Below are 10321 nucleotides of genomic sequence, written 5' to 3'. Positions count from 1 at the left end.
GATAGGATAGGATAGAGGATAGGATAGGATAGAGGATAGGATAGGATAGAGGATAGGATAGGATAGAGGATAGGATAGGATAGAGGATAGGATAGGATAGAGGATAGGATAGGATAGAGGATAGGATAGGATAGAGGATAGGATAGGATAGAGGATAGGATAGGATAGAGGATAGGATAGGATAGAGGATAGGATAGGATAGAGGATAGGATAGGATAGAGGATAGGATAGGATAGAGGAGAGGATAGGATAGAGGATAGGATAGGATAGAGGATAGGATAGGATAGGATAGAGGATAGGATAGGATAGAGGATAGGATAGGATAGAGGATAGGATAGGATAGAGGATAGGATAGGATAGATGATAGGATAGGATAGAGGATAGGATAGGATAGAGGATAGGATAGGATAGGATAGAGGATAGGATAGGATAGAGGATAGGATAGGATAGGGGATAGGATAGGATAGAGGATAGGATAGGATAAAGGTTTGGATAGGATAGAGGATAGGATAGGATAGAGGATAGGATAGGATAGAGGATACGATATAGGATTGGATAGGATAGAGGATAGGATAGGAAAGAGGATAGGATAGGATAGAGGATAGGATATGATAGAGGATAGGATAGGATAGAGGATAGGATAGGATAGATGATATTGTAGGATAGAGGAAGGATAGGACAGAGGATACGATATTATAGAGGATAGGATAGCATAGCGGAAAGGGTAGGATAGAGGATAGGATAGGGGATTGGATAGTATAGAGGACATGAGACGATAGAGGATAGGATAGGATAGAGGATAGAATAGGATAGAGGATAGGATAATATAGGATAGAGGATAGGATAGGATAGGATAGAGGATAGGATAGGATAGGGGATAGGATAGGATAGAGGATAGGATAGGATAAAGGTTTGGATAGGATAGAGGATAGGATAGGATAGAGGATAGGATAGGATAGAGGATAGGATAGGATAGAGGATACGATATAGGATTGGATAGGATAGAGGATAGGAGAGGAAAGAGGATAGGATAGGATAGAGGATAGGATAGGATAGAGGATAGGATAGGATAGGGGATAGGATAGGATAGAGGATAGGATAGGATAGAGGATAGGATAGGATAGGATAGATGACAGGATAGGATAGAGGATAGGATAGGATAGAGGATAGGATAGGATAGAGGATAGGATAGGATAGAGGACAGGATAGGATAGAGGATAGGATAGGATAGGGGACAGGATAGGATAGAGGATAGGATAGGATAAAGGTTTGGATAGGATAGAGGATAGGATAGGATAGAGGATACGATATAGGATTGGATAGGATAGAGGATAGGATAGGAAAGAGGATAGGATAGGATAGAGGATAGCATATGATAGAGGATAGGATAGGATAGAGGATAGGATAGGATAGAGGATAGGATAGGATAGAGGATAGGATAGGATAGAGGATAGGATAGGATAGAGGATAGGATAGGATAGAGGATAGGATGGGATAGAGGATAGGATAGGATAGAGGATAGGATAGGATAGAGGATAGGATAGGATAGAGGATAGGATAGGATAGAGGATAGGATAGGATAGGATAGAGGATAGGATAGGATAGAGGATAGGATAGGTTAGAGGATAGGATAGGATAGGGGATAGGATAGGATAGAGGATAGGATAGGATAGAGGATAGGATAGGATAGGATAGAGGATAGGATAGGATAGAGGATAGGATAGTATAGAGGATAGGATAGGATAGAGGATAGGATAGGATAGAGGATAGGATAGGATAGAGGATAGGATAGGATAGAGGATAGGATAGGATAGAGGATAGGATAGGATAGAGGATGGGATGGGATAAAGGATATGATATTATAGAGGATAGGATAAGATAGAGGATAGGATAGGATAGAGGATAGGATAGGATAGAGGATAGGAAAGGATAGAGGATAGGATAGGATAGAGGAGAGGATAGGATAGAGGATAGGATAGGATAGAGCATAGGATAGGATAGAGGATAGGATAGGATAGAGGATAGGATAGGATAGAGGATAGGATAGGATAGAGGATAGGATAGGATAGAGGATAGGATAGGATAGAGGATAGGATAGGATAGGATAGAGGATAGGATAGGATAGAGGATAGGATAGGATAGAGGATAGGATAGGATAGGGGACAGGATAGGATAGAGGATAGGATAGGATACAGGTTTGGATAGGATAGAGGATAGGATAGGATAGAGGATACGATATAGGATTGGATAGGATAGAGGATAGGATAGGAAAGAGGATAGGATAGGATAGAGGATAGCATATGATAGAGGATAGGATAGGATAGAGGATAGGATAGGATAGAGGATAGGATAGGATAGAGGATAGGATAGGATAGAGGATAGGATAGGATAGAGGATAGGATAGGATAGAGGATAGGATAGAGGATAGGATGGGATAGAGGATAGGATAGGATAGAGGATAGGATAGGATAGAGGATAGGATAGGATAGAGGATAGGATAGGATAGAGGATAGGATAGGATAGGATAGAGGATAGGATAGGATAGAGGATAGGATAGGTTAGAGGATAGGATAGGATAGGGGATAGGATAGGATAGAGGATAGGATAGGATAGAGGATAGGATAGGATAGAGGATAGGATAGGATAGAGGATAGGATAGGGGATTGGATAGTATAGAGGACAGGAGACGATAGAGGATAGGATAGGATAGAGGATAGAATAGGATAGAGGATAGGATAGGATGGAGGATAGGATAGGATAGAGGATAGGATAGGATAGGGGATAGGTTAGGATAGAGGATAGGATAGGATAAAGGTTTGGATACGATAGAGGATAGGATAGGATAGAGGATAGGATAGGATAGAGGATACGATATAGGATTGGATAGGATAGAGGATAGGATAGGAAAGAGGATAGGATAGGATAGAGGATAGGATAGGATAGAGGATAGGATAGGATAGAGGATAGGATAGGATAGGGGATAGGATAGGATAGAGGATAGGATAGGATAGAGGATAGGATAGGATAGAGGATAGGATAGGATAGAGGATAGGATAGGATAGAGGATAGGATAGGATGGAGGATAGGATAGGATAGAGGATAGGATAGGATAGAGGATAGGATAGGATAGAGGATAGGATAGGATAGAGGAGAGGATAGGATAGAGGATAGGATAGGATAGAGGAGAGGATAGGATAGAGGATAGGATAGGATAGAGGATAGGATAGGATAGAGGATAGGATAGGATAGAGGATAGGATAGGATAGAGGATAGGATAGGATAGAGGATAGGATAGGATAGAGGATAGGATAGGATAGAGGATAGGATAGGATAGAGGATAGGATAGGATAGAGGATAGGATAGGATAGAGGATAGGATAGGATAGAGGATAGGATAGGATAGAGGATAGGATAGGATAGAGGATAGGATAGGATAGAGGATAGGATAGGATAGAGGATAGGATAGGATAGAGGATAGGATAGGATAGAGGATAGGATAGGATAGAGGATAGGATAGGATAGAGGATAGGATAGGATAGAGGATAGGATAGGATAGAGGATAGGATAGGATAGAGGATAGGATAGGATAGAGGATAGGATAGGATAGAGGAGAGGATAGGATAGAGGATAGGATAGGATAGAGGATAGGATAGGATAGAGGATAGGATAGGATAGGGGATAGGATAGGATAGAGGATAGGATAGGATAGAGGATAGGATAGGATAGAGGATAGGATAGGATAGAGGATAGGATAGGATAGAGGATAGGATAGGATAGAGGATAGGATAGGATAGAGGATAGGATAGGATAGGATAGAGGATAGGATAGGATAGAGGATAGGATAGGATAGGGGATAGGATAGGATAGAGGATAGGATAGGATAAAGGTTTGGATAGGATAGAGGATAGGATAGGATAGAGGATACGATATAGGATTGGATAGGATAGAGGATAGGATAGGAAAGAGGATAGGATAGGATAGAGGATAGGATATGATAGAGGATAGGATAGGATAGAGGATAGGATAGGATAGATGATATTGTAGGATAGAGGAAGGATAGGACAGAGGATACGATATTATAGAGGATAGGATAGCATAGCGGAAAGGGTAGGATAGAGGATAGGATAGGGGATTGGATAGTATAGAGGACATGAGACGATAGAGGATAGGATAGGATAGAGGATAGAATAGGATAGAGGATAGGATAGGATAGGATAGAGGATAGGATAGGATAGGATAGAGGATAGGATAGGATAGGGGATAGGATAGGATAGAGGATAGGATAGGATAAATGTTTGGATAGGATAGAGGATAGGATAGGATAGAGGATAGGATAGGATAGAGGATACGATAAAGGATTGGATAGGATAGAGGATAGGATAGGAAAGAGGATAGGATAGGATAGAGGAGAGGATAGGATAGAGGATAGGATAGGATAGAGGATAGGATAGAGGATAGGATAGGATAGAGGATAGGATAGGATAGGATAGAGGATAGGATAGGATAGGATAGAGGATAGGATAGGATAGGGGATAGGATAGGATAGAGGATAGGATAGGATAGATGATATTGTAGGATAGAGGAAGGATAGGACAGAGGATACGATATTATAGAGGATAGGATAGCATAGCGGAAAGGGTAGGATAGAGGATAGCATAGGGGATTGGATAGTATAGAGGACATTAGACGATAGAGGATAGGATAGGATAGAGGATAGAATAGGATAGAATAGGATAGAGGATAGGATAGGATAGGATAGAGGATAAGATAGGATAGGATAGAGGATAGGATAGGATAGAGGATAGGATAGGATAGGGGATAGGATAGGATAGAGGATAGGATAGGATAAAGGTTTGGATAGGATAGAGGATAGGATAGGATAGAGGATAGGATAGGATAGAGGATACGATATAGGATAGGATAGGATAGAGGATAGGATAGGATAGAGGATAGGATAGGATAGGATAGAGGATAGGATAGGATAGAGGATAGGATAGGATAGGGGATAGGACAGGATAGAGGATAGGATAGGATAAAGGTTTGGATAGGATAGAGGATAGGATAGGATAGAGGATAGGATAGGATAGAGGATACGATATAGGATTGGATAGGATAGAGGATAGGATAGGAAAGAGGATAGGATAGGATAGATTATAGGATATGATAGAGGATAGGATAGGATAGAGGATAGGATAGGATAGATGATATTGTAGGATAGAGGAAGGATAGGACAGAGGTTACGATATTATAGAGGATAGGATAGCATAGCGGAAAGGGTAGGATAGAGGATAGGATAGGGGATTGGATAGTATAGAGGACATGAGACGATAGAGGATAGGATAGGATAGAGGATAGAATAGGATAGAATAGGATAGAGGATAGGATAGGATAGGATAGAGGATAGGATAGGATAGGATAGAGGATAGGATAGGATAGGGGATAGGATAGGATAGAGGATAGGATAGGATAGAGGATAGGATAGGATAGAGGATAGGATAGGATAGTAGATAGGATAGGATAGAGGATAGGATAGGATAGAAGATAGGATAGGATAGAGGATAGGATAGGATAAGAGGATAGGATAGGTTTGAGGATAGTATAGGATAGAGGATAGGATAGGATAGAGGATAGGATAGGATAGAGGATAGGACATAATAGAGTATAGGATAGGATAGACGATAGGATATGATAGACGATAGGATAGGATAGAGGATAGGATAGTATAGAGGATAGGATAGGATAGAGGATAGGATAGGATAGAGGATAGAATAGGATAGAGGATAGGATAGGATAGAGGATAGGATAGGATAGAGGATAGGATAGGATAGAGGATAGGATAGGATAGAGGATAGGATAGGATAGAGGATAGGATAGGATAGAGGATAGAATAGGATAGAGGATAGGATAGGATAGAGGATAGGATAGGATAGAGGATAGGATAGGATAGAGGATAGGATAGGATAGAGGATAGGGTAGGATAGAGGATAGGATATGATAGAGGATAGGATAGGATAGAGGATAGGATAGGATAGGATAGAGGATAGGATAGGATAGAGGATAGGATAGGATAGGGGATAGGATAGGATAGAGGATAGGATAGGATAAAGGTTTGGATAGGATAGAGGATAGGATAGGATAGAGGATACGAAATAGGATTGGATAGGATAGAGGATAGGATAGGAAAGAGGATAGGATAGGATAGAGAATGGGATAGGATAGAGGATAGGATAGGATAGAGGATAGGATAGGATAGAGGATAGGATAGGATAGAGGATAGGATAGGCTAGAGGATAGGATAGGATAGAGGATAGGATAGGATAGAGGATAGTATAGGATAGAGGATAGGATAGGATAGAGGATAGGATAGGATAGAGGATAGGATAGGATAGAGGATAGGATAGGATAGGATAGAGGATAGGATAGAGGATAGAGGATAGGATAGGATAGTGGATAGGATAGGATAGAGCAGACTATAGGGGATAGGATAGGATAGAGGATAGGATAGGATAGAGGATAGGATAGGATAGATGATATTATAGGATAGAGGATAGGATAGGATAGAGGATACGATATTATAGAGGATAGGATAGTATAGACGATAGGATCGGATAGAGAATAGAACAGGGCATTGGATAGGAAAGAGGATAGGATAGGATAGAGGATAGGATAGGATATAGGATAGAATAGGATAGAGGATAGGATAGGATAGAGGATAGGATAGGATAGAGGATAGGATAGGATAGAGGATACGATATTATACACGATAGGATAGGATAGAGGATTGGATAGGAGATTAGATAGGATAGAGGATAGGATAGGATAGAGGATAGGATAGGATAGGATAGAGGATAGGACAGGATAGAGGATAGGATTAGATAGAGGATGGGATAGAGGATAGGATAGGATAGAGTATAGTATAGAATAGAGGATAGGATAGAGGAATGGATGGGATAGAGGATTGCATACGATAGAGGATAGGATAGCATAGCGGAAAGGGTAGGATAGAGGATAGGATAGGGGATTGGATAGTATAGAGGACATGAGACGATAGAGGACAGGATAGGATAGAGGATAGGATAGGATAGAGGATAGGATAGGATAGAGGATAGGATAGGATACAGGATAGGATAGGATAGAGGCTAGGATAGGCTAGAGGATAGGATAGGATAGAGGATAGGATAGGATAGAGGATAGTATAGGATAGAGGATAGGATAGGATAGAGGATAGGATAGGATAGAGGATAGGATATAATAGAGGATAGGATAGGATAGACGATAGGATATGATAGACGATAGGATAGGATAGAGGATAGGATAGGATAGAGGATAGGATAGGATAGAGGATAGGATAGGATAGAGGATGGGATGGGATAAAGGATACGATATTATAGAGGATAGGATAGGATAGGATAGAGGATATGATCGGATAGAGGATAGGATAGGATAGAGGATAGGATAGGATAGAGGATAGTATAGGATAGAGGATAGGATAGGATTGAGGATAGGATTGGTGAGAGGATAGGATAGGATAAAGGAAAGGATAGGATAGACAATAGGATAGGAAAGAGGATAGGATAGGATAGAGAATGGGATAGGATAGAGGATAGGATAGGATAGAGGATAGGATAGGATATCGGATAGGATATCGGATAGGATTGGATAGAGGATAGGATAGGATAGAGGATAGGATAGGATAGAGGATACGATATTATGGAGGATAGGACAGTATAGACGATAGGATCGGATAGAGAATAGGACAGGGCATTGGATAGGAAAGAGGATAGGATAGGATAGAGGATAGGATAGGATAGAGGATAGAATAGGATAGAGGATAGGGTAGGATAGAGGATAGGATAGGAAAGAGGATAGGATAGGATAGAGAATGGGATAGGATAGAGGATAGGATAGGATAGAGGATAGGATAGGATAGAGGATAGGATAGGATAGAGGATAGGATAGGATAGAGGATAGGATAGGATAGAGGATAGGATAGGATAGAGGATAGGATAGGATAGAGGATAGGATAGGATAGAGGATAGGATAGGATAGAGGATAGGATAGGATAGAGGATAGGATAGGATAGAGGATAGGATAGGCTAGAGGATAGGATAGGATAGAGGATAGGATAGGATAGAGGATAGTATAGGATAGAGGATAGGATAGGATAGAGGATAGGATAGGATAGAGGATAGGATAGGTTAGAGGATAGGATAGGATAGGATAGAGGATAGGATAGAGGATAGAGGATAGGATAGGATAGTGGATAGGATAGGATAGAGCAGACTATAGGGGATAGGATAGGATAGAGGATAGGATAGGATAGAGGATAGGATAGGATAGAGGATAGGATAGGATAGAGGATAGGATAGGATAGATGATATTATAGGATAGAGGATAGGATAGGATAGAGGATACGATATTATAGAGGATAGGATAGTATAGACGATAGGATCGGATAGAGAATAGGACAGGGCATTGGATAGGAAAGAGGATAGGATAGGATAGAGGATAGGATAGGATATAGGATAGAATAGGATAGAGGATAGGATAGGATAGAGGATAGGATAGGATAGAGGATAGGATAGGATAGAGGATAGGATAGGATACAGGATAGGATAGGATAGAGGATAGGATAGGCTAGAGGATAGGATAGGATAGAGGATAGGATAGGATAGAGGATAGTATAGGATAGAGGATAGGATAGGATAGAGGATAGGATAGGATAGAGGATAGGATATAATAGAGGATAGGATAGGATAGACGATAGGATATGATAGACGATAGGATAGGATAGAGGATAGGATAGGATAGAGGATAGGATAGGATAGAGGATAGGATAGGATAGAGGATGGGATGGGATAAAGGATACGATATTATAGAGGATAGGATAGGATAGGATAGAGGATATGATCGGATAGAGGATAGGATAGGATAGAGGATAGGATAGGATAGAGGATAGTATAGGATAGAGGATAGGATAGGATTGAGGATAGGATTGGTGAGAGGATAGGATAGGATAAAGGAAAGGATAGGATAGGAAAGAGGATAGGATAGGATAGAGAATGGGATAGGATAGAGGATAGGATAGGATAGAGGATAGGATAGGATATCGGATAGGATATCGGATAGGATTGGATAGAGGATAGGATAGGATAGAGGATAGGATAGGATAGAGGATTGGATAGGATAGAGGATAGGATAGGATAGAGGATAGGATAGGATAGAGGATAGGATAGGATAGAGGATAGGATAGGATAGAGGATAGGATAGGCTAGAGGATAGGATAGGATAGAGGATAGGATAGGATAGAGGATAGTATAGGATAGAGGATAGGATAGGATAGAGGATAGGATAGGATAGAGGATAGGATAGGATAGAGGATAGGATAGAGGATAGAGGATAGGATAGGATAGACGATAGGATATGATAGACGATAGGATAGGATAGAGGATAGGATAGGATAGAGGATAGGATATGATAGAGGATAGGATAGGATAGAGGATGGGATAGGATTGAGGATAGGATTGGTGAGAGGATAGGATAGGATAAAGGAAAGGATAGGATAGACAATAGGATAGGAAAGAGGATAGGATAGGATAGAGAATGGGATAGGATAGAGGATAGGATAGGATAGAGGATAGGATAGGATATCGGATAGGATATCGGATAGGATTGGATAGAGGATAGGATAGGATAGAGGATAGGATAGGATAGAGGATACGATATTATGGAGGATAGGACAGTATAGACGATAGGATCGGATAGAGAATAGGACAGGGCATTGGATAGGAAAGAGGATAGGATAGGATAGAGGATAGGATAGGATAGAGGATAGAATAGGATAGAGGATAGGATAGGATAGAGGATAGGATAAGATAGAGGATAGGATAGGATAGAGGATAGGATAGGATAGAGGATAGGATAGGATACAGGATAGGATAGGATAGAGGATAGGATAGGATAGAGGATAGGATAGGATAGGATAGAGGATAGGATAGGATAGAGGATAGGATAGGATAGGGGATAGGATAGGATAGAGGATAGGATAGGATAAAGGTTTGGATAGGATAGAGGATAGGATAGGATAGAGGATACGAAATAGGATTGGATAGGGTAGAGGATAGGATAGGAAAGAGGATAGGATAGGATAGAGAATGGGATAGGATAGAGGATAGGATAGGATAGAGGATAGGATAGGATAGAGGATAGGATAGGATAGAGGATAGGATAGGATAGAGGATAGGATAGGATAGAGGATAGGATAGGATAGAGGATAGGATAGGATAGAGGATAGGATAGGATAGAGGATAGGATAGGATAGA

This window comes from Halictus rubicundus, unplaced genomic scaffold, assembly GCF_050948215.1.
Source record: "Halictus rubicundus isolate RS-2024b unplaced genomic scaffold, iyHalRubi1_principal scaffold0130, whole genome shotgun sequence".
Lineage (NCBI taxonomy): Eukaryota > Metazoa > Arthropoda > Insecta > Hymenoptera > Halictidae > Halictus > Halictus rubicundus.
The sequence above is the reverse complement of the archived record's forward strand: the minus strand, read 5'-3'. Positions refer to the sequence as shown.